The 27,810-nt window shown below is 37.8% G+C and overlaps 1 protein-coding gene and 1 long non-coding RNA gene across 5 annotated transcripts in view; one reads left to right on the top strand and one right to left on the bottom strand.

Moving 5' to 3' along the window:
* SUPT3H (SPT3 homolog, SAGA and STAGA complex component) overlaps positions 1–27,810 on the top strand; it is a 571,256-nt gene that overhangs the window by 497,627 nt on the left and 45,819 nt on the right. The window lies entirely within an intron of this gene.
* On the bottom strand, positions 3,704–16,191 carry LOC131280388 (uncharacterized). The gene is made up of 3 exons (XR_009187920.2): positions 16,079–16,191; positions 11,743–11,818; positions 3,704–3,899 (listed from the first exon to the last, which is right to left on the bottom strand). It is a non-coding gene; the product is annotated as an uncharacterized lncRNA (long non-coding RNA).

The following is a 27,810-nucleotide window of genomic DNA, read 5'->3' as shown; positions in this document are numbered from 1 at the left end:
AACATAATTGCTCTTGAAAACAAATTTTTAAATGTATATTATCCAAGGTGCAATAACCAATTATGGGGATTTGGAAGTAGCCTGGTTATAGAAAATTATGTTTGTAGTGGTACTTGATGGCATAAGATTTTATTTGTATCTATCTTATGAGACATTAAACGGAGAACTTTTAATAAGGACTTTAGTTGCCATTTAATAAGCGTTTGTTATTAAACTGGCAATAGTATTAAATATGAAATTATAATATCTTAGCAGTGGGAATGAATCATCACTATCCATTCAGGAAGCTTTTGTCTGAAAAATTTTAGGTACCAGAAATAACCATTTAGAAAACATTTGAAGAACCCAAAATAGCAGAATGATTTAGATATTAAGACACATCTATTTGTGAGATGATTATGTGTTCCCATAGACACAACCTAATTTTTCTGATAAAAGTGCCTTTGTTAGTGAGATGTTCCTGTACAGTTTCAGACACATTTTTATGATATATTTTTATGCATGGCCATCAATTAGGAAAAGAGTCTAGACACCTTGTTTTCAAATTTGGAAGATCTGTTCTTTTCTTGGATAACAATCTCACAGGCTACTGTGAAATATGTCAAATTCCCATGCAGACTGTAGTTATCTGCATTCTTAGTTAGGAGCTTTTCTCTCATGCCATTAAGAAATGAATTCTCAACACATAATATTTTGTGCTAGATGGTTAAATTGTAAGAGCTGGACAGCTGCAGGTTGAAGATGGGGCTTCACATATTCCCTCACTAGAGGCAAATTCACCTTTCTTAAAATGTCAGCCAAAAGCAGACACACACAGAATGCTGTCATTTTACTTTCCATGGGAAAAATAAAATTCTCAGGATTGTAACAAAGGAAAAATAGTGCAAAGAAATATATCCTAGTTTACGTGGTCAGCTGGAAGGATGGTAATTCTACTCCAAAGAAGATAGCAATAAAACTTGGGAGAGAAAGGGGAAGAAATCCTCTCTCCTAGCTATAATCAGGAAACCCAATTCTCCGAGCCTCCACCTTTCCCTGTGGACTGTACTTGGCTTGCCCCTTCCCACCAGTCAAAGTAATCAGTTCCCCTGATGGAGCAGGAAGTCTAAGGGTCATGAGTAATCCACACATTTTGCTAGGAAGAAGGCATTTTTCCAGTCAGTCACTCATCAATACCTTTGAGTTCCTGGTGTATGGTTAGTGTGATGTTATACACTGGGAAAGAGGGAGGTAAAAAGCAAGCATCTACTGAGTGCCATTGAGCCCGGGTGCCCAGTGACTGGCACCCTGAGAGCCAGTGTTCATTTGCTTCTCTATTAACTGCCAGCACCAACACCTGGGAACAGAGAGGGAGCTTGAGGGTAATGGTAACTAACTCTGTAGATAAATGCTAAACTTTGCTTCATTGATCACCAATGCTTTAGGGATTCCGGGAAAAACGGAAGATGCAACAACCGGAATAATCGGGACTCTCCAGCAGATTCCGGTGGGGCAGCAGTACTACTCTTAGGCCCAGGCCAGAATGGCTCCTGCCCTGGCCCCAGCACTGTAGGGAGCACTTCCTGTCACTGTTCAGGACTGAGGGAGACACTTCTCTATATCTCTTACATTACTTCCTGAAATAAAAAGTACCTGCTACTGAATGCCATGGAGGTATGTGGCTTGTGCTGCTGCCAGGGTAGACATTTATCCAGAGGGAGGGGCAGATTTGAGCTGTAGAAGCTCTTAAGAGAAAAGGCAAGTTAATTAGCAAATCCTTCCTCTCAGATAGCATGAATGCAATAGATTCATCATTTCCCAGTGATGCCAACTATCCATTTTCTTGCTTCACTTCATGTTGTAATGCAAAATTCAGAGTTCCACAAAGTAATAACAGTTTCATAACAGTTGCACATGGTAACAAAAGAACAGTAAAAATTCACAGGCTCTTAAATTTGTATATACCTGGGGCTACATGTAATATACATGAAGAATCCTATTCATTCTTTGTATTAGCAACAAGATGGGCACTGAATATTAGAATATGAGTACTTTTTAAAACTTTTTTTATTGAACTTTATCATTCATACATTAACATCCATAAACAGTAAGTATATAGTAAAAGTTGTGAACTTACAAAACAAACATGCATAATATCATACAGAGCCCCCATACATTACCCCACCATCACCATCTTGCATTGTTGTAAAATAATTGTTACAAACTATGAAAGAGCATCATCAAAACTTTACTACTAACTATAGCCAATATCTTACATTTGGTGTATTTTCCCCCAACCCACCTGGTTATTGGTACACTGTAGTAGAATACTTTTGCTTTTTAGAAAAATATTTAATAAGATTCCATTAAATTTTCAAAAAATTAAAATTTTCTATTTTATTTAAATGATTTAAAGCCATCTCAAGGGCAAGATTATCATAACGACACTTACTCAGCAGGCATAGAAAAGGTTATACATGCCAGAATTTTGGCAAAAATTCTTGAAGCATTTTTTGTGCCTTGAACAATGCACACATAGTCTCTTGAATTTGTTACTAGGAGTAGTCATAAGTCTGCAAATAATGATGACATTCTATGAAACAATTTGAAGGTTATTTATGGTATTTTCTGAATCTTCCCAGAGAAAGAACATCTTGATGAAATAGATATAAAGTTTGACCTTGCAACCACTATCAAACACGTGATGGAAATGCTGACTAAAAACAAGTGATTAGATTCAATTTTCGCAAGATATAAGGTGCATGAAAAAGTTAGAACAACAATAGATTCTCAAAGAGTAAACGAAAGTCTTTGGAGGAAAATAAGATCAATTTTGAATTGTGCTATCCACAATTATTGTTTGCTACTATATAGCACAAATATTGTTTGCTACAAACCATTGTTTGCTACTAATAATGTTAATGAAAGCTTACCCAAAACAAAAATTATATCTAAGTTTAGCTATTTCACTTATAAATAAAATTAACATTTGCATAATTATTAAGGAGAAGACTCAGAAATCACCATAAAACAAATTTCTATAGAGAAAATTTTCTAGTCTTTCTAGATCAAGGTATAGTTTTAATGAGAGAGTTGAACAAACTGAGTAATATGGTAGTATTTTCAATTTTCTTCATTAAGTCCCAGCATTGAAAATATAAAAAAGAATTTAAGAAATGTTGGATGAATAAAGATATTGCTTCAGCCAAAGTGACAAACACAAAATAAATGCTAGCAATCTATATGATGAAAGGAAAATAATTTGTGAGATTTTTTGTGATAACTGCAATTTGCCATGTGACCACATTAGTACATTTGAGCATGATGTGTGAACTTAATTTTCAGTTATGAACTTAAGTATTGCTGTAAGAATTTCTTTGATAATTTCAGTTGCTATTACCTCAGCAGAGTTATTTTCCTCCAAATTGGAATTAATATAACCCTAATTAAGAACTGCAGTGACTCAGCAAATGATTATCTGAGATGATTAGAAATGTTGCCTATTTCGGCATCATTATCCCTGAAAAATTTTATGAAAAATCGTAGTTACTATAGTAATTTTGCTGAAATGCAGGCAAAAAACATTTTATTGAATAAATATATAATATTTTATGAAATGTGCATTGTATCAGAATAATGTCTATATTTTTATCTTGATTTATTATTACTCATTCACACTTACAAGCCCATCAACAGAACACACAAATAATAAAATAGGCTCAAAGTCATCTTTATTTTACTTATTATTCAGTCATTTAAAAACCATGGCTTCACACATATTTTTCTGTATTTGTCAAGATAGGGGGATAAAACATTTAGCAATAAGTTGGCTTGATTTATAACTTTTAAATATTTAGACATGTGGCACATGTGCCTTCATTGTACTCTTGTCCCAGGCTCTGTAAACGTCAATGGCTGATCTATGGGACAGAATCAAGCAGAAGAGAGGTATTATTTTGAGGAAACCATTTCATTGAATCTCTTAGGATTTTTGTTGTTGTTGTTATCTCGAGAGAAGATCCTTAAATTCTGTGGGGCGAATGAGATACACATTATTTGAAAAGGTTGCTCCATTTTATTATGTATTTTACTTTTGGAAAGTGAGAACAATCCTTATTTTAAAATATAAACTCTGAGAAATAAAGTGAACAGTGGTCTCTGCCAGCAGGGTATGCTGAAAAGAAACTCTGTGAGAAGATGCTAGCCTGGGAAGGTAGCAGTGGCAAGTAAGAATCAGAGGCATATGCAGGGTTATGAAACGGTCTCTAGGGGAAAGGAGAAGGTGGGGAAAGGAAGTTCTGCAGATAGGAAGGGAGATGAATGAGCTTATAGGCACTCAGAGGACAGCGAGGAAACAGGCTCAACTGGTGAGGGACAGAAGCGCAGGTCACAGCCCGGAAATCTGGGATAGCAGTTTTCTTCTTCACCTAAAATCACAAGATGTTTTGTATGTATTACCCAAGTGCTTTCTAAAAGGGCTTACTAATTTTGCTTTCCCAGCAATTGTGAGAGTTCAAATTTCACTTTAGTCATGTCAGTGGTATTATAAGTTTTAAACTTGGTTAAAAGTTCAATAATTTTGTATCCTACCATCATCATTTCTGAAATGGTAGCTTTACAGTAACACAAAACCTACTTCTGTTTTAAATAAATGGTTCTTGGAGGCTCACAGTGCACTCTGCCTTTGGTGTGGTAGGAAGAGTCCTGGGCCAGGTGTCAGAGCCCTTGCCTCCTGGCCTTGGACAGGTCTATGACCCTCTCTCTCCATCTTTAGGTAAGAATAGTAATAGACACCCTGCTTAGTCCCAAAGTAGCTAAGATTAAAGGATAGGATATAAGTGCATATTCTTCATAAACAGTAAAATTCTAGATAAATGTAAATTTTAAGTTATTTAATAGTTTGTATATATTATTTTAATATAATATGATTAACACTTAAATTGAATACCTACTTCATGGAACTGTGTGAGACTCAGATAAAGATGCCTTACTTCTGATCCCAAAATCAAAATTGGCATGGGGTGGGGGGAATTATATAGGTGATTCTAAAGTTTATGTAGAAAATCAAATATGTAAGAAGAGGCAGGGAAATTCTCAAAAGTATAGTCGGGATTCTAACTAGCCAGACTAAATATTAAAACATTACAAATCTGTGATCATTCAAGTTTGATATTGGTACATAAGTTAACTGAACAACGCAGAAAGACCAAAACTGTACCCAAATATAAAAAAATTGTGAATTTCACAGATGATTAAGATACAAAATAATCTCCAAAATACTTGGTAACTTATTAAGAGGGGTGATCAAGGAGATCTTTATCTAGATAAAAGCCTATCTCTAATGTATATGCACATATATGTATATGCTGGTACATGCCTAGAATTCTCTGAAAGGACACGTAAAACTACAAAAATGTGTTGCTGTGAAGATGGATGAGTTCAGGGATGAAAGGTAGACTTACTATTCAATATGAACCCTTTGTAATAGTTTGAAGTTTTTATGCCAGTTTCAAGTATTGCCTATTTAACTTTATTTTAAAGAAAGAAAATATTAGCTCAGATTAAGATTGAACTGGCTGGCGGGTAGTCCTACAGATCAAATATCTAGATGATTTTTAAAATTTTTCATTCAGATATTTTAATGTCCACGTATCTCTAATATATTAGGAGTTGTATAAATCCACTTTGCTGCAGTTCTTTGCATGGTTTGGGGCAGAGTTGGCATGCAGTAAAGACTTTCTGGAACGTGAAAGCGATTTTCCTTACTACAGAATGGGTCTAATTTAGGATGCAGGATTCTATAGTTGGCGATCCTCTTAAATACTTTCCCCATAGTACTAGTGTGAAATATCAAACTTTTGGCAGTCGGGCAAGTTCCATAAATTCATGTGTGGTGTTTCTTTTCTACTTAGGGGTGATATCCAATGCCCAGTGCCTACCTTTTAAAAGTTATCTTTCCAAAACTTTTGCTATATTTTTGTACCACTTAAAATGAGGCACTCTGGTAAGGACCAGGAAGAAATGAGGGTCCAACAGTGAGCCCCTGATACTAATGACTATGCTTGTGAGCCTATACGCCTGAAATAAGAACAAGGCCTAGAGCAGCACTGTGCCTAGGAGTTTCCTCCTGACAGCCTTCATGTTACTCAAATGTGGCCAGTCTCAAAGCCAAACTCAGCATGTAAATGCAATGCATTACCCCCAGCATGGGACATGACACCTGGGGATGAGCCTCCCTGGCACCAAGGGATCACTACCAAGTACCAGCTGATGATGCAACTAGAAAATGACCTTGAATTAAAGGTTCAGCGTGGACCAGCAGAATATCCCTGTCTACATATAATAACAGGAGTTTAAAATGCTGTTTGACCTAATGTGAGGGGGAAATGGAAAGGAGAAATGAGTTTATATGGCTATGAGTCTCTAAAAAAGAGTCTGGAGATTGTCAGAAGGATTGCCCTTATGCACACCTGAGCAGAGTCTCAGAGACAGATAAAGTAGATACAACCCCAGGTATTGGTTCTTTTGAAGGCTAAAGAGACCCACAGATTCTATGGTCATGGCAGATGGAGTTCACTGCCATGTCAATTGGCCCTTCTTTGGAGCTGGTGTTTCTGCGTGATGGAGCTGGACTCAGATGTGATCTCTTTTCACAAGCCTTTCATACCATTTTATTGGAATTGTAGTTGGTGCTGGGGTTTAAGATACATCTAGGGGATTTGAATCTCTGGACTGACAATATGATAGCCAGGCCCTGAGCCTCAACAGACTTCAACTCCTACACTCTGATTTATTGGACTTACCCCACTCAGCTAACATGGAGTTGAAGAATGTCAACCACCACACCATGGAGCCTAGAGTGCCTACAACTGAAAGCAGGAGGATTGCATCCAGTATCCATGTGGAATCTAAGCCTCCTCTTGACATAGATGTGCAATGGACACAACCAATCCAAGGTCCACAGAGAAAATGTGGCATTGGTGTGGGAAAAGTGGCCATGGTGGCTGTTGGGTACGGGGAATGGGAGGAAGAGATGAGATGTGGAGGTGTTTTCGGGACTTGAAGTTGTCCTGGGTGGTGCTTCAGGGACAATTAACGGACATTGTAGATCCTCCCAGGGCCCACTGGATGGAACGTGGGAGAGTATGGGCTATGATGTGGACCATTGACCATGAGGTGCAGCGATGCCCAGAGATATACTTACCAAATGGAATGGATATGTCATGATGATGGGAGAGAATGTTGCTGTTGGGGGGAGTGGTGGGGTGGGGGCAGTGGGGTTGAATGGGACCTCATATTTTTTTAATAATATTTTTTAAAAATGAATAAAAAAATTAAAAAAATTAAAAAATAATAAAAATAAAAATGAGGCACTCTGGACACATGGGGGTTTGTTAAGATTTCCTCCTTTGGAAAGTTAAAGAAGTGGCTTTCGGCAGAGACTCGTTTCTTGCTGCTCTTTCAGATTCTCTTTGTCGTTTTGGCCCTCCACAATTCACCATAGACTGAGCCCCAACGTCAAAACTTACCTTCAAAAAACAAACTAAGCACCTTTTCCCTTCTTTTCATTTCTTTTAATTTAACATCAGGAAAAATCTAGATAAACATCTGTTCTCGAAAATTTTAACAAAACAGCAATTTTTCATGTCTTAACATCAGCATCTCACAAAATGTAGTCAGCCATGTTGTGTATATTTGAGGCGCTGGTGACTGAGCAATATGATCTTGAAAATATCACTTCCTAAAACAGTTATGGCTACAGCAATCAAATATAAATTAGGGGCTGTGGACTTGGCCCCGTGGTTAGGGCGTCCACCTACCACATGGGAGGTCCGCGGTTCAAACCCCGGGCCTCCTTGACGCGTGTGCAGCTGGCCCACGCGCAGTGCTGATGTGCGCAAGGAGTGCCGTGCCACACAGGGGTGTCCCCCGCTTAGGGGAGCCCCACGTGCAAGGAGTGCGCCCAGTAAGGAGAGCCACCCAGTGCAAAAGCAAGCGCAGCCTGCCCAGGAATGGTGCCACACACACAGAGAAGTGACACAACAAGATGACACAACAAAAAGAAACACAGATTCTCATGCCGCTGACAACAACAGAAGCAGACAAAGAGGAAGACGCAGCAAGTAGACACAGAGAACAGACAACCGGGGTGGGGGGGGGGTTGTGGGGCGGGATAAATAAATAAATAAAATCTTTAAAAATATATATATATATATAAATTAGAATATGATGATTTGACTTTTGGCCTCTTGGTCAACTGCAATAATAATGGTTTGGTCTATAATAGTTGATGGAATGATAGTGATTAATTATTTCAAGAGAATCATGATAAGCTGTTACATACGCTCAAGGTTGCCTGCTATACTCATTATCTATTGTATTGTATCTATTATATCTATAACAAATAACTCCAGAACTTACTGTCTTAAAACAGCAGTAATCATTTTATCTCTCCTAATTGATGTGGGCTAGGAATTTGGTAGCAACTTGGCTGGGCAGTTCCATTTTGGGGTTTGCCGTGAGGTTGCAGCCAGATGATAGCCAGGGTTGAAGCCATCTAAAGTCTTGACTGAGCTGGAAGGTTTGCTTTTAAGGTAGCTAGCTCCCTTATAAGACTGAGAGGTTAGTGCTCTATTCCTTTCCATAGGACTGCTTAAGTGTCCTCTCTGTGTGCCAACTGGCTTACCCCAGAACAAACAATCCAAAAGAAAAAGGTGGAAACCATAATGCCTTCCGTGACCTAGCCCCAACGGTCCCATGCTGTTACTTTCACCAACCCTGATCTGGTATGGGAGGAAGCTACACAAGGTCATGAATACCAGGAGGCAAGAATTATCGGAGGCCAGCTTGGAAGCTGGCTACCATGGTAGCTCAAGCAGGGATATATTCTTTAGGAAAAGAGCATTTTGGGCCATGACTTGACAGAAGAACTCAAAGAATCATAAGGCACAAATTCTTGTCACTTTTTTCGCAAAATTGGTTACGCAAGTTTATTCCGGAATTGTATTTCACAAATGTAACACTTGGGAGGTTGTAAGATTTTGGGGGTAGAGTGCTTCCTGATCTCTTTGGGGTTTCTAGAATGTCTTATATCTGTGTATAACAAGGAAAGTGCAATATACTGACTTAAAATGTTTAAATCTAAATCTTTTTCAGAGCGTTGGCAGATGATAGTGGATGAGATTGAGGGCTCAGCAAAAAGCAAGGTCAGGAGAGCCAGACAGAGAAAAGCATAACAAAGATAGCCTTGAGTGGGGGAGATGGAACAATAAACTACACTTGAATTCCACAGAGGCAGGGCTCATGGTTTTATCCCCAGGACCCAACACATGCTTGGCACAAGTAGATGTTCAGTAAATATTTGTCGACTGACTGAAAGTGGGAAAGGGAGGTAGCATTCTGGGGTTATGGAGAGAACGTGCAGGGAGTTGATAGAGCAGTGGGCCCTTGCAGTAGGGTTTCATGATATTTCTTGAAATGATGCCCCAGAAATCACATGGTCAGTAAAAAACATGGTAGAAGGTCAGGAGCCTCATCTCTTCTCCATACGTACAAATGCTGGAGATTAGGCTAAATTGCCTACAGTAACTGGTGATTTCAAAGGAGGACATTTCTGTTGAATAGAGGATCACAGCCAAAATCTTTTGAATATAATTCAGGGTGTGTTTTTTTTTTTTTCCAGTCAATTTTAAGTGAACACTTTTCTAACATTAGATTTCTGCAGGATGACTAATGGACTATAGGGTAATTTAGCCATTGTGTTTAAAAATCCATTTTGACAAATAAATCTGAGATTGTGCTGAAAGAGTTGAGGTTAACCCCACTCTTTCAAAAAGTACTATGGGTCCTGTGAGTCTTCACTGTAGAGGGAAGGCTTTTGTTCTGATATCTAGCTCAAAACCCTTACTAAGTAATCTGTCTGGCCTTCAGTTTATCCTCATTAGTAGGACCTTGGGCTGAGTCAGCACAACTGGGATTTAGAATCTTGACTCCAGAAAGTCTGTATTTTGTAAGCCTCAGGCTTAGCCAATCTCTGGTTTAAAGAACTATTAACAGTTTAAGTCATATACTCAAAGGTAGATTTAGCATTAAATGAGATAATGTGCATGAGATGCTTTGTTTGGCACGGTGCCCCAAGTAGAATCAGGTTGCCGTAAATGAAATGGAAGCACAGCCATCCTTATCACATCATCATCAACACTATCATGTGGTTTGTCCTTGACCATATGTCCAGCTGTACTAATGCTGACATCAAGGTATCCAGAGTTTCTAATATGTTGGGTTTTTTTAAAGGTAAAAATGACAGCTCTTTCCTACTTTTCTATCCTGGAAGAATTGTATCCCTACAATAATAATGCATACAGGTTACTTAGAGAAAGGCAAACTAGGGAAGAGGTGCCTTTTCAAGGCCACTGGAATAAGAACAAGAAGACCTGGATTCCAGTTTGACATCTGCAATTAACCAGCTCTTTTATGAATCTGAGATGCTTCATATTTACAGTTAGAGTTTAGACTAGATGATCTCAGAGATCCCTTTCATTACTAATCATCCTATTGATTTTGTGTTTGATCTCACAACAATCCTATGGAGTAAGTTTTATTATTTTTGAGGAAGTTGCTTAATTTCTCTGAGATTCAGTTTCCTCATGTATACGAATATGACTAATAAAGTGCCTTCTTGTGGGATTGTTAAGGATTAAATGAGTGAAAATATGTAACGCCATTAGAACAGTTCCTGGAATATAGTGAACACTATCAGTATTAGTGATGATGATGGTATGAGGAGGAAGAGGAAGTAAAGGCAGAAGAAGTAGGAAGAGGAGAAAAGACAATTTTGCAGATGAGGAAATTGAGATTCATGAAAGTTAATTAATTTTCCTGAAGTAGTTTTCCAGAGAGGTGGAACCTGAATTCATGTCTTGTGAATTCCATTAAACTACATTGTTTGCACATAACCTTTCCAACTTTGTTTCATATCTATTTATGAAACATCTGATTGATCACCACAGCATATAAAATGGCTGGAACTCCAATCACACTCAGTTAACTTTTTGTTTTATAGAAAAGGATAAGGAATAAGAAGTTGTCTGTGTGAAATGGGACAGTTCCTCCTTCAAAACCTAGGAAAGTGGCAGAGAATTCCACTCATTGCTCAAGAAGTGACCCAATTCTGCTGACTCTGCTGTTAATATCATCCCTCCTTTTACCCTACCTTTGTTTTGTCTCCAGATGTTTCTGACTTACGTAGACAAAGAGATTGATTTCCTTTTACATTGGACAGCCTATTAAAGCATAAAATAGTGATTTGGTTTTGAAAGAGATTGTTCATTCTCCAATCTTCTCCAACAGTTGTGGCTCTGCTTTGGATGAATGCTCAAAAAATGAATTCTCATTCCCTTAAATGCAGTTATTCCATTAAGCTGAATCAGGATCCCAGACAATGCAAACATCAATTTTTGCCATCTTTAAAGACAGACGAATCTATTAAATAATTTGACTAGTTTTGTTGTTCTCTTTGCTTAGTTTTGTTTTGTTTTCAAATTTAACAGAGCATTATATCTCAGAGACTGTTTCTCAAAACAAAATGTCCTTGAATATGTCTGTAATTCTAAACAGAGCTGCTTTTACCCAAAATATTTTTGAAGCCACATTTTCATAATTATCTTTAGAGCTTACAGCACATTCTTTGGTAAAGACTCAGTGGTGACACATCTATGACATTATTATCACAGTATAAAATTATAGAATCAAACTACTACTGACCTGAATGATGAAAAATAAATAAAAATTATAGAATGGACCATCTTGTGGTTTGGTTCAATGGCTGTGTATAATGAATCTAAATTGAGAAAGAAAGGTAAAGAAATGTTAAAGAAAACTTTTGATGTATTAAGTGGCAATATTAGATTATTGCCATTTCTGTATATCATTGACACATTTCCATTCTGTCAACATCATTAAAAGTATTTATCTTCATACCCTCTAAGTTTACCTAGTGGAAAAATGAAATAAAAAGTTCTGCAGGAACTTTTTTTAAACAAAACAATGTTCAATTTTTATATTTTATATTATTTTTAGATGTTATAAAAATGTGCTATTTTATTGCCCCATAAAACACACATGCTTATTAACCTGGTTTTCTTGGTCTATTTATCAAAATGAATATTTTAAATGTTATAAAGATACAATCATTTTGCTAAATGAGACTATAAATGATTAATTGGGAAAACAAATACATTTTTGTTATTTTTCTAAAATGCCTTTATAAATTGTAAAAGGCAACTCTAAGGAAGTAAGATGCCTTCTATGTATACATATGCTATCTTTGGGCACACAGGCTATGCTGTAAGTGAATAATTGTGTCAACATTTGTCCAAATTTAAATGTTGGGTATTTTTTTCTTGTAATTGATCCTTTATATACTTATACACATTTTGTGTTTGTCCTACATAGGATTCAGAAATGGAAGACCTTTCTGGGTTTTCTCCTGTGTAGGTAAATTGGTTTGTGGTAAAAAAATAAAATAAAATAAAATAAAAATAAAAATAAAATAAAATACATCATCAGAGAAATGGAGCTTAATTCCTGAAAGAGATTTTAATAGAAGAAAAGAAATTAGATTTTAGTTGTGTGGTATGATAGAAAAATCAGAAGTCAGGAAGCCTGAGCTTAAGTCCTTGGCTCTGTCTGTAATCTCTCTGGAGGACCTGAGACAAATCCCTTGACCTCCATGGGCTTCTGTGTCCCTGGCTGTAAAATGGGAAGTTTGGCTTTATGGTTGCCAAAACCCTTTCCAGCTATAATGTTCTGTTGTTCTAATTCTGCATGTACTAATTGTCTTTTCCCTCTTTATTGTTTGTATGCAGACTAAACATCCAGAGATGTTTAACTTGCAGGCATTGTTCCTCTAGATATTTCACTCTATACTCTCCATTCCAGGCAGTTTATTCCAACTATCCTTTTTAAGGTTAAGAAGGAAAAAACCAAAATCTCATGAGCTTTCAAAATTAATCAGAGAAGTAATAAATGTAGTACCAACAAATAGGAAGTAGAAGTGGAAATGGCACTTTGATCAGACTTTTCCAACATTTTATTATGAGAACATTAACACATACAGAAAAGTTTATAGAAATTTACAGTGAACACCCTTTACCCACCACCTGTATCCACAGTTAATACTTCACTCTCTGGTTTTGTTGTAAATGTCCCTATCCATCCTCTGCCTATCGTTCAACGTTTTTCAAAGTAAGTTGTAGGCATCAGTACTTAAATATGTATTTTCAACTGAAGTGCAATATTTATATTTTTTCTTTGAAGAAAAATTTTCATACAGTGAAATGCACAAGTCTTATGTGTACCATTTCCATGAAAGTCTTTTTGATCTCCATGTTAAATCTTGGTATATTCTATATATGTGTTAATCTGAAGAGTTATGTTGTGAGGAAAGGGGCACTGTTCAGTTATCAGAAACCAGTTGAAACATTTGCTAGTTATTGAACACCATTATTTGTCAGACTGATATTAAGTTACTTTAAAGAACAGAGTTGGAAAGTGAGAGAATGAAGAGAAATGTTGAAATTCTTCAAAAAGAAAACAAAAAAGCAAAACTGGCAGGTGAAAGACTAGTTGTAAGTGTTTGGGGACTTGTAAATATTTGCTTATATAATTTGATTTCTGCCTTTACTATGTAAATTTGAGGGCTGGAAGTGGAAAAGAGAAGATATTTCTCTTCCCTACTTTCCTCTCTCCCTGCAAATTCAGAGAGAACTTCACATGCTTCCTGACACATGGTTGATACCTTATCAAAGGCTCAGAAGTGAGTGAGTGAATGAATGAAAGAACGAATATACCTATCCTTAGCAATCAGAGGGTGCTTCCTAGAGACTCCCTAACTGGTGGTTATGTGATATATACTCAAATGGACTTTGATGCCTGCTCTACAAAAGTGTTAGAGCAAGGAACTCAGGACAGGTTAAGAAAGGACTTTCTCATTTATGGTTTAGGTTTCTTTGCATATGTATATACATATGCATTTGTATATGTTTATAGTGTATCATAACAATTATATAATTACATATTTTATATATGCAAACATACTGTACATATTTGGAATATTTGCCAACATGCCTATTCTGCCGGCCCCTGTATTAATTGTAGATTTCTCCGAATATAATAATATAATACAATATAATATAGTCTGTTGAGCACTGGGGCCCTTGTTACTTTTAGTGGTTTATGTCTCAGCTCTTTGAGAGTTCACCACTGCCTCAGTGAGTCACCCTAGCATTTAGCAGCATTCATGACTATTCTTCTCTGAAGTCCCTTGAACTAGGAGTTTAAGGAGTTGTTTGTACAGGAGACAGATGGCAGAGAAGGGCTTTTTAATTTTATTTTATTTTTAATTTTTTGTATTTCCACAGTCCTTGGGGTATGATATGCTAGCTGTCTTTCCAAGGAGGGCTTTCTGGGTGGTAAAAAGGCAAACCAACCTATTGTTAGTATTGGGAATTGCTTGCTTTGATGTTTGGACAAGAGCTGGCACTGCTAGAAATGTTCTCTCTATGCACTGCTTATCCGATCCATGAGGACACAAAGTCTCGTCAGCACTCCCATAATATCTCCAGTGAGATATAGCCCTTTTATTCAGAACAATCCAGAGCAGCAGGGAGGAGCCAGAATCAGCAGTAGGTGCACCATAAGGGACAGTATAGACAACAACAAAAAAATTGTCATCACAGAAGCCCAGCATGGAAGCAAAAGCAGAGGTTTTAGGCATTGCAGCAGAGGGTCTGCAGCTGGGGACTTCAGCCTAGAGGCAGCACTGGGAGTCCAGGAAGAGGTGACAAGGAATCTATCTTCATCAGGAGGTTGGGGCAAACATTGGGAAATTCAGGAAGTGGTTGCTGGGGTGCAGTCCAAGAACAGAGGCAGCGCTAAGCTCCAGAGGGGAGACTGGCAGGAGTTGAGAGGAATAGGAGTAGCCATAGGCAGAATCGGCACCTGGAGTAACCCCAGCGGCAGAGTCCTAGAAGGAATGGTGGGCAAGGTGGGTGGCCCAGCAGCTGAGCAGGCAGGGGAAGGACCTGACAAGGCAGGGCCTAAGAGAACAAGTCCACTTCCTGGTCACCCTCCTAGATAGAAGCACTGGGAGACAGTCTCATCTAGGCAGGCGGACGGTGACATCATCCTGAAACTGATGGCTCCATCCTTAACGTATTTTCTTTAAAAAATATAATTATTGGGGCAAGAAAAAGCTGTTTTGAACTTGGTTTTTAAATCTTACTTTACATTTTTCTGGGGTTTAGTTCTGTTTGCTTCCAACATGGTCCAAATACCTACTTCAAAGCAAACATTCTAACAAGACCTTGTTAAAAGGAAGGGAAACCAGCTCCTGTGGCTTCTTGTACACCCGCTATGGAGGCACTCACAGACCCACGTTTGTGAGTTGAGTGTAAATGAATCCGAAACCTACAAATTAGATTTCCCTTGAAATACACATGGGTTTAAAACCTTAACGGGAAAAGAACTTGGCAAATCAAATCTAACCGTATTCAGTGAAACCTCACTAATTTGCACTAATGACCAAGAGACCCATTGAGAATTACTGAATTTTTGTGAGTGTGTTAGCATGGGAACAAATACCAAAACAGGAATGGGGGAGGCTGGCTAAGCGGAGAGAGAAGTGGTTGGAAAGGCAGCAAGAGAGTGAGGGTGGGGGGAAATCAAAGTTCCAGCATCAAACAAACATACTTTATGGTACAATGAAGAATGTATTTGAACAGTTACTGGAATGAAATGCAATAGCTTAATGAGTGCCTTGCTGTGGTGCGCCTGCCCGCTGGGGAGGCGGCCATGTCATCCAGCCTGCCTAAGCCAGCAGCTAATGTGCACTTAGGTAAAGAGGACTTTGCTTTATTGAAAGTGTGTGTGTGTGTGGGGGGGGGGGGGTTGTGGTTTTTGCAGGGTGTGAACCAATGAGATTCTACCATGTGTCATGCACATTTGCCATGAACTTGAACATGCATGCTGTGATTGTAAATCAGCAATGGGGGTAGGATTGCTTATTATTTCTTTTAAAAAAAAAATGGTGGAAACTTACTAGAAGAGGTAGCAAGGGAGGGTAGATTTCTGTCTGGTTGAGTCTTCCTTAGGTAATAGTGAATCATACCTGTAGTAGGAGATATTTACTTTATAGCATTCTGAATTGAAAAGTGAATATTTGGTAACTCTTTACTGTGAATTAAATTTCATTAAAAATAAAAGTTGAAGTTTCCCTTATATGCAGCTGCCTAAATAGTTCCTTAAAGACTTAATTATTCCAGGCTCAAATTACAGAATCATAGTGGCTGTTTTTAATTCATTTCATTTGAAAAAATAAAATACCTTTTTCCAATTGTTACTATTTTAACATGTGCTATTAAACTATGGTAATACTTCCTTTCAGTCTCCTTTCCATAACATCTTAGAATACCTAGAGTTTGGATATTCTTTATAACTGTGGAATATGTATTGACTAAATGGGCAGTTCCTCCAACTTAAGAACAGCCTCTGGTAATGATTTCTGTTTGTACTGATTTCATTCAGTCCTTCAGACTTTCCTTAATGTGAGCTAATGTTTTACCAGCTGAAGAATAATTTAGAACTTCCACCCAAGCAACCACTGAAGGCTGTAGGAAATAACATGTGTAGCCAGAGTTTTCTCTGGGATGTAAGTAAATGCAAATGGTCTCAGGTCTTGTAGTGCTGCCCCTGGACCAGAAAAGGCGTTCTCACTGAAAAAGACCAACTCTAATTTAACACACACTGGAACCTTCTGCTTTCATCATTTAAAATCTTTTCTTTCTTCTCAATCCCCCTAATTAAGCAATAAAACAAGATTCATACAGACCTTTTGTGGCATCTCCCCTTCAAGTCTGGGTCAGGGAAGTAAAGAAATTTGAGGGACCATGAGAATTCCACTCTTCAAGCCCCAAGTTTTGTTCCTGTGGTGCTCAGGCAAATGATCTGCTTTGATAATCACTCTAAGGCCAAGAAAGGCTTTCTCAATTATTTTCTTCTTTACCTCAAAATTTCTTTTTTTTCCTCCCCCCCCCTCACCCCACCACCCCACCCCCGACTGTTTTGCTGTCTGTGTCCATTTGCTGTGTGATCTTCTGTGTCTGTTCTTTTTGTCTTCTCATTTTCTCCTCTAGGCTTCACTGGGATTCAATCCTGTAGACCTCTGATGTGTAGGAGAGAGGTTCCCTGCCGATTGGACCACCTCAGTTCCTGGGTTCTATTGCGTCTCACCTTGACTCTCCCCTATGTCTCTCTTTCTGTTGCATCATCGTCTTGCTACATTGCTCACCGCGTGGGCCTGGCTCAGCACACCTTTGCCAGGATGCCTTGGGGACCAAACCCTGGTCCTCCCATCTGGTAGATGGAAGCCCAATTGCTTGAGCCACATCTGCTTCCCCACCTCAGAATTTCTGTAGCTTAATTCTTCTTTTTCTCTCTTAGACCTGTTTCTTAGACCCTTTTTCAGAGAAGCTCTCTCACTTTTCTCACTCCCTCATGTGTGTGAACAGACGCAGGTCTCCTCCATCTTGAGTCCTTTCCTCTACAGTTAAGATTACTGTTCTTTCCTCTGTCCTTTACAGCAGAACTTCTTAGAAGGCTGAAGAACATTCTTTATAGTACGTTTGATGTACTCCAGGTCTTTACCTCTAAGGCCCTACATACCTTGTCCCTGGTAACTTCTCTTAACCTATCTCTCACTACCCACCCTCTTGCCCATTCTGCTGCAGCCACACTGATCTCCCTCATATGCCTCAAATAATCCACTTTTCTCCTACCTCATGGCCTTTCCTCTTGTGGTTCTCTCTACCTAGATGCTTCTTTTGCCATATATCTACATAGCTTACTTATTCCCTTAATTCCTATAGGTCTTTCTGGTCAGATGTTACCTTAGTAGAGAGGCTTTCCCTGACCCCTTAGATAAACTAGTAGCTCCATCTCCTTTCTAGGACCCCCATTGCCTTTTCCAGTTTAACTTTCTCCCTCTACCGTATTATGTATGTATGTATTTCTTGCATATACTTCTCCCACTATACTGTGTTTCTGGAGGCCATCAAATTTGCCTGTTTTGTTCACAGATGGATTCCCAACACCTAGAAGAGTGACTGAAAAATAGTGAAAACTTAATAATGAATGGTTGGATGAAGGATATAATATCAATATATATAAACATTCTACAAATACATACTGATCCTTTCTCTTTAACTATATTGTTTTGTTCTATTTTTAATTAATGACTTTACAATTTCTTTTTCAAGGGAAGTTTTTATCACAGTCTTAAATGCAATATCGCTCTCTGGCTAAACCCTCTTATTGATTCATAACAAACAGCTATTTTATCAAACGTTCAAACTCTTGAGACTCATTTCTTAATTTAACTTCTAAATAGGATATTCACAATAAAAGAATAAACCTTCAAAGAGATAAGCTGTGCAGTATCAAGGGTATTTTCAGAATTTTGAAATTAACTTTCTCAGTCGAGTTCAAGGTTGTTTTGTGTTTTTTTCTTTGTGTGTGTGTTCTTTAATTTTCTCCTTCAGTAGTATTTATTGAGCTTTTTTTTTTTTTTTTAAAGATTTATTTATTTATTTAATTTCCCCCCCTCCCCTGGTTGTCTCTGTTCTTGGTGTCTATTTGCTGCGTCTTGTTTCTTTGTCCGCTTCTGTTGTCATCAGCGGCACGGGAAGTGTGGGTGGCGCCATTCCTGGGCAGGCTGCTCTTTCTTTTCACGCTGGGCGGCTTTCCTCACGGGCGCACTCCTTGCGAGCCCCACGCGGGGGACACCCTTGCGTGGCACGGCACTCCTTGCGCGCATCAGCACTGCGCATGGCCAGCTCCACACGGGTCAAGGAGGCCCGGGGTTTGAACCGCGGACCTCCCATATGGTAGACGGACGCCCTAACCACTGGGCCAAAGTCCGTTTCCCTTATTGAGCTTTTAAGTACTACTTTAGCAAAAGAAAAAAAAAGGCCTTGCCCATATGATATGTCAAGCCAATCGAAGAGGCAGTAGTAGAATTAAATCATTTCATCAGAATGTATTATTACTGCAATAATCCTTTACAGGGTGAAATGGAAGCAAACAAGTTATACTGCACCCAGTATAAGGGGTCAGAGAAAGACCTCATAGGAGAATGATTGCCTGGGCTGGATTTTGAAGGATAGGAAGGGTTAGCCAGTGGCTTGGGGGGTGATGCAGAGGGAAAGATAAGCAAAAGTAGAATTCTAAGGTGTGAAATGGCATTACATACATAGTCAGGCAGTTACTAATATTGTGAATTTACTAAGGCATGAAGCATGGTGGGGAATGGGTGGAGATGAGAAGTAAAGGAGAAATGGGGGCTAACAGGTAAAGAGTGCCATACTTTGGAGTTTGGACTTAATCCTTGATGGGATATCCTAGGAGGGTTTTGGTTTTTATAACTAGAAAAGTTGTGGGTTTACAAAGCAATCATGCATAAAATACAGGACTCCCTTCTAATGTTAACACCTTGTATTGGTGTGGTACATTTGTTACAATTGATAAAAACACATTTTTATAATTGTACTATTAACTATAGTCCATGGCTTAACTTTGGGTCACTGTTTGTGTAGTACAGTTCCATGGATTTTTTAAAATGTTTTTGTTCTATTACCATATATACAACCTACCGTTTCCTTTTGACGACATTCAGATATATTTTTGAGTGCCACTAATTCCATTCACCTACAAGGGCTTTTAAACTGGGAAGGGAACATCAGAATTAGAAGTACTATTATTCTTTTTAGTCATTTTAAAACTTTAGCCACAAAACTTGTTCTTTAAGCAAAATCTTATGTATTAGCTTAATATCAAAGTTAGTAAAAGTAGAAATGTCCAGTTGAGGTTGGAGTGGAAAACTCAGTATTTCCTCGAGTGGCCTCCTCCTCACAAAAACATTATTCTTGTGGGGATGTGTTGGTGTGATATATATATTAAATAATGCATAGTACAGTGAGAACTTAGTAAGGGGTCCTCAGTTTTCACCTAACTGGCAAAGGGGTCCATGGAACAAAAACAGCTCTAGGGCTTTTGAGCGCACTTTTTAAAAAACAACCTCTCATTTTATCGATTAGAAAACTGTGACTCAGTAAGTTAGGGTAGCTCAGTGAATTACTGGTGAAGCCTAGAAGAGAGCAGGTCTTTTGATTCCCAATATAGTGGGTTTTTTTTTTTTTCAGGATGACTTGTTATCATTGGAGAAAAATTGTATTATTTCCTACAACAGAAATTCCTTGGTTCTTTTATATTGGTATAATACACGAGATAAAGAAAAAGATGTTGGCCAAGTTAAAGTAGATTCTCTGCCTTTAGTACATGCTTACTAATATTTAGGAAGGCTTTTTCTTTTTAACATATTAGATTCTTTTGGAATTGGGTTGTTGTTCATATGAAGCCTCATCCTTTCCCTTTGCCTTTTCATGCTCATTGAGAGAGTACCAAGTTATGATCTCCCAACTTGAATTTTTAGAAATTAGATACGGGGAGTGTTCTGTTATGTCCTCTAGTTGTTAATGGAATCCCTTCCCTTTACGTCTACGTCTTGATAGCCTTGGTTTACTGACCTTGTCTAAATAGTATATCATGGCTGAAACCTATTATAATGGCAAAAGCAGTGGAATAGGAGTCAGGAGACCTGGTTCTACTCCCAGTCCTGCCATTAAGTGCCTGAATAACATTTGGAAAAGTCACTCAAGCCCAACTGTGGAGTGAGAAGGTTGAACTAAATTACCTCTAAGGCTGTTCCAGCTCATACAGCCTGTAATTCTAATTACAGCACAGGTTGTGTTTTGTCTGTAAGAGTGGTCACATTTTATAGACTGCTATCAGCTCTCATTTTTGGTGGTCCTCATAACACAGGATAATTGGGTACACAGAAGCGGTTGATTGTGATATCTCTAAAGAGGAGCAGAAGTGGGCTTTTTACTCATTGTGGCAGAGGATGCATGCTAATGAAATGTGTTCTTTTACTTGCAGTCATATTTCCAGCCTGGGAATTTGTAGAGCTTCATTGAAATTCTGGTATAACATTCCTCATGATCTTATCAGTGGACAGCTCAGCCTTGGAAAACCCACTAGCAGTTAGGAGGATGTTTATGAAGAACTGTACTTATCTCAATGGGAATCACACTATATAAACTCTTCTAGGGCTTTCAGAATTGTCGGAGTCGTTCAGTCTTTTTCTCAGTTCTTCATTCTGTATTTGATTCCCAGTCTTATTTTTCTACAGAAGCTCTTCCTCAATGTGCTATTTAAAGTCTTTTACATCATACTACCTTCAGAATAAGTGTGATATAACAAACAATGACATTATTATATTGTAAGGACAAGAAGTAGGGGTAAGTTATAAAGCAGAACATTTTTATTTACACAGCAGTGTTTTACTTTAATAACCAGCAAAATTTTGGAAGAGAACTAGAAAAATAGTTAAAAGATAAATGGGCTTATGTTTCAATGTTATGATTTTTCACATACACTAATGTTCATTTTTACTTTTTTTTAAATCATTGAAATTCAGACAGGACCCTAGGAGAGTTGTTGGCATCCTTTGGTCAACACATTTGTCAAAGTATTTTCTTTTCTCAATGTCCTTCTATGGTTCTATTAAGAAATAACCTCATTAGCAACCCATTCTGAGTGGTATAGTATGATAGCTTTACTACAAAGGCGTTCTGTATTTCAGTTGCCAGGATATAACACTCTTATGACAGGGGAGAAAAAGAAAACTTACTATGAAGGGGAAGCTTAGATATTATTGACTCTAAATATTGGAGCTTTCCATTTGAAAGTTTACAGAAGCTGAATAATTGTTGAATTTGGAGATTTCAAAATAAAAATCTCCAGCAAACTTCTAAAAATGTTTCCACCTTGAAAGCAAGCCCTATTCCCTCCTGCAAGCATTTGCCTTACATAGTTTTGGATTAGCCTATAAGTTATTTTCATCACAAATACCTTTCACTAAGAGACACAGCATCACCCACTCCTGGAGTGAGACAAATAAAACCTTCTGGTCTTAGGGCTGGGCAACTTGAAAACAGACTGTCAGTTGTGTAGAATTAGGTGGACTCCAGTCTATTTTTCAGGCTAAGTCAGGTTAGAGCAGTGCAGACTTCTGAAAGGCCCAAATCCAAATTAGCCCTGGCAAGATTCCAGAAGTACTAGGAACTGGAAAATTTAAATCATTTTCAACTCCAAACCTTTTTTTTTTTTTTTAAACTTTGGGCTTTATGTCATCATACATGAATTAAAACTTATGAAAAAACAGGTTATTGCTTATTTTACCTCTTTTGGTGCCTTGACTTGGTCTACACAGGCAGAATGCATTACAACCAATGTCATTATTCAGAGAAGGGTTATATATAACAAAGATATTGTTAAGTCTCAGGCAACCATAGAAACAGTGCTCTCTGAGAGAATTAAAAAGAATTCTATGAATAAATGCCCTCTCTAGTTCCTTTCCTTGTACCTGTCACTCTCCAGCATGACAGTATTTAGGAGTATGCTGCTTTTTTTTTTTTAATAATTGTAAGTAGATGGGTTACAGAATAGGGGTACTAAGCTGTACCTGAACTCAGATTGAACAATATGAAATTGCCATATTTGCAAGTCAAAACCAACTAAATGTCAACAATTTCATATGGTTCCACCTCATTTTTATTTTGATCTGTTAGCAATTAGCAATCACCCTTCAATTCACCTTTGTTCCTAGCATATAAACCAAATTCACCTAAATTGACTACCAAAATTTTACAAAAGTCACAAAAAGATGCGTAAGGCTCTCTGTGACTCATTTTCTTCATCTATAAAATGGGAATAGTAATGGTACCTATTTTGTAGAGTTGTTGTGACGATTAAATGTAAAGGACTTAGACTAGTGTTTGTCACATAGGAAACTAAACACTCAGCAAATTTAGCCATTATTGGCACTGTCATCTTTAGCAGCATGTTACTAATTTGTTTGTCCAACAAATATTTTTGACATCCAACTACATGGCAGGCTAAGTGTAGGTGCTGGGACTACACTTTTGAACATATTATATTATCACCCCTCAAGTAGCTTACAGGCACGTATATGAGCAATTATAACATAGCATAGTAAGTGCTCCTGTAGGGTCACCTGTTGTTGTAGATGCACATAGGTGGGGCCTAACTTTTTCCTAATGATCATATAAGGCGTCCTGGAGGATGTGTCATCTAAACTGCAACCTAAAAGACTCATGGAAGTTAGCCAAGCAAAAAGAACCAAGAAGAGCAGGCTCATTAGCATGAGCTTAAAGTGTAGAGGCCTGAGGGAGAGAGAGCCTGATATGTTCTGGAACGTGCAAGTGGTTAACAAGAGACAGTTGCAGGGAACAATGGGTGAAGTCACTACTTGCCTGCTGTTCTACACTGTCACGCCATACATCACCACATGCTATCTGTTGCCACCAATGCTTATTTCTACCAATATGAACAAGAGTTTATTTCAGATACCAATGTAGATAGCCTGAAAATTGCTTATCGAGGAATTCAAACTAATGTTTTTGTTCTATACAGAAGTGCCTGTTCACTAAAGGTATTTTTATGTAGTAAAGATCTACATAGGAAAAATAGACAAAAAACAAAAACTGGCCTAGCAGTAAAAAAGGAATTTTAAGAAAACCTGTTATTAATGCTACATAATAATAGAAATAGTAATATGATTGTAGAAGAGCTAGATTACCTCTTTATCTGAATAATCAACGATTACATTTTTCAAAATCAAAGAATTAACATTGAGCCAAATTAGGCCATTAAAAATTGGACTTGATGGATCTGGATTTTTTCCCTAGAGCAGAGTAAACTAATGAAGAAAAGCAGACCCATATCAGCTTAGAGCATATGTTTTTCTTTCTGTTTTTGTCCTCTTTACCAAGAAAAAAACTGCGAGTCCATTATGGTGCTTTCTTGTTGGATAAGGGTATTCAAAGTGATACCCTATGTTTCTCCTCTATTTCCAGAACACATGAATTAAAAGATTTAAAAAATATACAATGTGGAGAAGTAAAACATGAACAATGGAATAGAAAATGTGTCAGTTAATATCAATATCCTACTGAGATTCTGAATTTCTAATATAGGGTTATATTTTTTTGACTATTCAGCCAAAATGTTTTGTATTAGTTTGTGATACAGAAAATTGATTGAGTTGAAATGTATATCCTTCTCCCATGTAAGAGCATACCAAATTCTATACTCATGAATGCTAAAGTCCCCACAATTTCTTTATTACAGACTTTATTCTCATTTATGAGTTCCATGTTAAACTGTTAAATCAATGGAATCATCACCTTAGCCTTAAATTAGCATAGCACATCATTAGGGAATGCAACGCTGTACATTTAATTGCTGTTTTTAAAAGTTATGTCATGTTGTCATACCCTGCATTTATGTTCACGTTACCATGTTTAATTTATAAGGAGTTTTTTAAATTTACAACAAGCTTCTGGTCCGCTTCCTGTTGGTCATGAGCGTCCTCTAAGCCCAACTATTTGGTAATAGCTGCTGCTGTTGCTATGTGATTATTTGAAATATAGGGAACCTAAAATGATATAGGATAAGAGGGCAAATGTTAGAGAAGTGGAAAATAGAAAAACAGTGCAGCATGAAATGTCAAACCACATTTTAGGACACTTTTACTATATTTCCATAAATGCATGAGGGAATTATGTTGCAAATACTTGAAACTGTTTATTTTCATTTGGCCTGATTTTCTAGCATTAAAGAAACCATGTCTAATGATCTTTGAGTATTCTCAAAGACAAAGAAATTGTAATTTACATAATGGTTTGCACGTGTGAGTTCCCTCTGGCAGATGCACTATAATTAGTGTGTCCTCTCTCAGAGAAAAGACTGTCTTAAAGATCCAATGGCCACATTTGACTGCAGAGCTGAGTACAGAACATTGTGATTTTGTTAAAAGATATGAAACACCATCCTTCTTCACATATTCATTCTCTCTCCTTCCTGCTTCTTTGGCTTAAGCAGGAGAAGCAAAGGACAGCTGAGTACAGTTTTCTTCCTTCCTCATCCAGCAAACCATGGAGAAAGATCTTGGCTTCTTGACATCAATAACTTTGCTTCGGCTCTATGTGGAACTATTTGGACAGCTTTTTAAAAATGAAAACGGTATAATAAAAGAGGACTTAACTTCCTGTTTCACTCATAAAGTAGCAGATTCAGCAAAGACTCACTCTCCTCTAGGAATGGCCACATTCTTCCCTGGAGACCTGAGATTGTGGAGTATTATTTCCTTGCAAAACTTTCATTGAAACTATTAAAAGGCAATCAACTTGAGTAGGCACAGTGGCAGGCAGTATGAAGCTTTTTGGTTTTATAGTAAATAAGAGTAACAATGGGGGTAATGCCTAGCTGCCTTTTAGACAGTCAAAAATGTCCCTGATTAGCAGAAGGAGGGAAAGACCTAAAGGCTGTTCTTGAACCAAAATAGAAAAAAATGTGAACACCTATATAGTGGTGTGTGTGATGTATGAATTAATTCTGATATCTGTCCACATCCTATCCACATTCTTACAAAGCCGCGCACACACCGTCTCTGTCACAGTAGTCTTGATGTATGTTATCTTTTGATTTTCTGCAATATTTGAGAAATTGGAATTGACCAAAGGTCGAATATGGCACAGTTCAGGTCAATATCTGTGGCTACACAGTTTGGGGTAATGCAAAAGTATGAAGAAATCACATACCAAATAAAGATGACAATTTCATTAAGAGAGCAAAATAAGGAAAACTGTGTCTTCTGATTCTGTTTTGCATTAGATTACATTCATTTCTGAGTACACTAGAGACAGGATGTCTGCTACCCTTATCTGTTTCAGTGTGGGCCTTAAAGCCTATGAGATGAAAAACTGCTGCCTCATTAGAAGCCTCTGCCAGTCAAAGCCAGCCAGTCCCGGAGATGAGGCACTAGCCCATCAGCACTTCCCTCCTCCCCAGCGAGGAGGCTCAGGAGGAGGGGGCAGAGTTAAGTGTGCAGTTTTACATGGCCCTGTTAAGAAAATGCAACATGTTTCTACACAATTTCATGTGACGGAGAGAGGCTGAGCCTTGAAATAAGATAACATGAGTTCCTCATTCGGCTCCAGCTGTTCTTTGATAACCCAAGAACTACAAGTTGCACAGCTCAATGGAGAAGAACAATCTATGGTGGTTTTCGTTGTAACATGTACAACATCAGAAATACATTTTGTGCTTCCACCTTTCTGGCTTTATCTTTTGTGTATGGAAATACTGTCTCTTATCTCTCTTTTCTTGAGATAGAAAGATTTTCTTGGGATTTCTTAAGGGTTTCTGGAGGTTTCTTTAGGGATAGAGATAATCCTGTTCAATGATCAACCTTCCAGTGTTTGAATAGAGCTATCATGTTTCCAGATTCTGTTAGATATCTTTAGTTTAAAATAATTATATGGTAAATAAGTTTTTACTTATCTTTCATATGAATAATATTTTTTAAAGTCATGTTTTAGATACATGCTTTAGTGTGTTTCTGGTCATGTGTAGAGAATGGAACAACAGAGGTTTCTAGGTCTGCAAGGAAAGAAAGGAGAACTCTGGCAGGGGGAGGGACTCCGTAAGGGGAGACTATTTAGCCATACTGACCCCACTTCAGAGCCCAGTTGATGAGAGGAGTGGATGACTCAGTATCTACTCTTCGGTATTAGTTCTTCCTGATTGGCCTGGTTGCTCCTTTTCATAGCAGATGGTGGAGGATCACTCTGGGAAGAGAGCATCCTTTAGTCAGAAGAGAAGCAAGGAGACCCATTAGAAAGTCGCTACAGGAGTCCATTGAGTATTGATGGTGCAGTGCGTTTTGCTTGCAGAAAGTTGATTTCAGCCAGTTCTTTCTTGCTTGTTATCACCTTTCCCACATTCAGTTTTCCTTAGTTTTATTCCCCTGTTTGGGGGCCACCTCTGTTTTTACCTTTATAATTTACCCTGTATGTATTTCTAAACCTCAAGCACAGTATAACTATTTAACTATTTGTTTAAGTCTTTAAATGCCTGAGTGCCATGCCAATGAGGCCTGTGTTTGTTTTGTTCATTCTTCTATCCCAAGTGCAGAGTTCAAGGTTAGGCATAGAATGAGTACTCAGCAGATATTTGTTAGGTGCATGCATTTATTGAATGTTTTCTGTGATGATTTTAGAGTTCCCTGAGGTTATCACTGATTCCGAGGCCAGTGCGATATAGTGGTTCAGAACGTAGGCATAACTCCACCACTGACGTTCCTGATAGTACCCCCTCAGAGGGTTGTTGTAGGCATCAAATGTGTTAATACAAATGATGGCGTGTTTAGGACAGTGCCTGACACAGTGTTAGCTTTTATCACTACCAACAAAAACAAAAGCTTATTTCTCTTTATCTCCAGAAGATCAAGGCAGCAATTCAGTAAAATACTTTCTATAGCCAGTGGACATTATTTAGAAATGTTAAGGATATCAGTGTATAACATTCAGTTTAGTTTTGCCAAGTCATAGAATGGAACTACCTAAAGACAAAGTGTAAAAACAAATTTCCCTTTGAGATAATACTTTAATACACCTTGCCTCTACCTTTACTGTAAGATCAGCTTAAGGAAACAAAAAGAAATACGGAAGAAGTGACAAAATAACTTTATGCAAATTAACTTTATTTTGCAGAAGAACAAAACCATTTAGGTGCTGACAGGTTTTTTTGTTTAATAGAACCCCTAAAAAGTAAAAGTATAGAGTATTTAGC

Source organism: Dasypus novemcinctus, chromosome 11 (assembly GCF_030445035.2).
Source record: "Dasypus novemcinctus isolate mDasNov1 chromosome 11, mDasNov1.1.hap2, whole genome shotgun sequence".
In the NCBI taxonomy this organism is placed as follows: domain Eukaryota; kingdom Metazoa; phylum Chordata; class Mammalia; order Cingulata; family Dasypodidae; genus Dasypus; species Dasypus novemcinctus.
This window is presented reverse-complemented; position numbering and strand designations above follow the sequence as displayed.